At 34.3% G+C, this 693-nt stretch overlaps 1 non-coding gene across 1 annotated transcript; it reads right to left on the bottom strand.

Moving 5' to 3' along the window:
• Window positions 1–238: 238 nt before the first annotated feature.
• LOC114624454 lies at window positions 239–344 on the bottom strand. The gene has a single exon (XR_003711928.1). It is a non-coding gene; the product is annotated as a U6 spliceosomal RNA (small nuclear RNA).
• Between the last annotated feature and the right edge of the window lie 349 nt (window positions 345–693).

The raw sequence follows: 693 nt of genomic DNA, 5'->3' as shown, positions 1-693 counted from the left end.
TTTTTTAAATTAGCTTCCAATTTTATTTGTAGGAGGGTTTTAAAATATTTTTCTGTTATCTAATTTAATCCATATTTTTACATAAATGTATTTATTCTAGATTTATAAGCATTTGTGTTATGGGTGGGAGGATAATATAATTTGGTAAACACTGCTGCCTTGGTGAGATGTGTTGTTGTCACTGGATGTAGGTCAGGCTGATTAATATTATAGACTTTTCTAGAACTTTAGATTTTTTTAAAAAATGGGATGCTTCATGAATTTGTGTGTCATCCTTTACAGAGGCCATACCAATCTTCTCTGTGTCATTCCAACTTTAGTATAGGTTCTGCCAAAGTGAGCACGACTATACTGGTTTAAAAAGTTATTCTGGGGCTGGAGAGATGGCTCAGTGGTTAAGAGCAGTGACTGCACTTCCAGAGGTCCTGAGTTCAAATCCCAGCAACCATATGGTGGCTCACAACCATCTGTAATGAGATCTGATGCCCTCTTCTGGTGTGTCTGAAGACAGCTACAGTGTATTCATATATAATAATAAATAAATAAATCTTTAAAAAAAAAAAGTTATTCTGTCGATGATTAATAGCAGAGTTAAAGTCACTAACAATACTTATTTGTATATTTCTCATTTAAATCTTGTTATTTTGTGGGGTGTGGGACACATGACCTTAATCTCAGCGTTTGGGAGACAGA

The sequence above is a fragment of the Grammomys surdaster genome, unplaced genomic scaffold (assembly GCF_004785775.1).
Source record: "Grammomys surdaster isolate TR1022 unplaced genomic scaffold, NIH_TR_1.0 206, whole genome shotgun sequence".
NCBI classification, from domain to species: domain Eukaryota; kingdom Metazoa; phylum Chordata; class Mammalia; order Rodentia; family Muridae; genus Grammomys; species Grammomys surdaster.
Note: the sequence above shows the minus strand (reverse complement) of the source record. Positions and strands in the feature narration are given on the sequence as shown.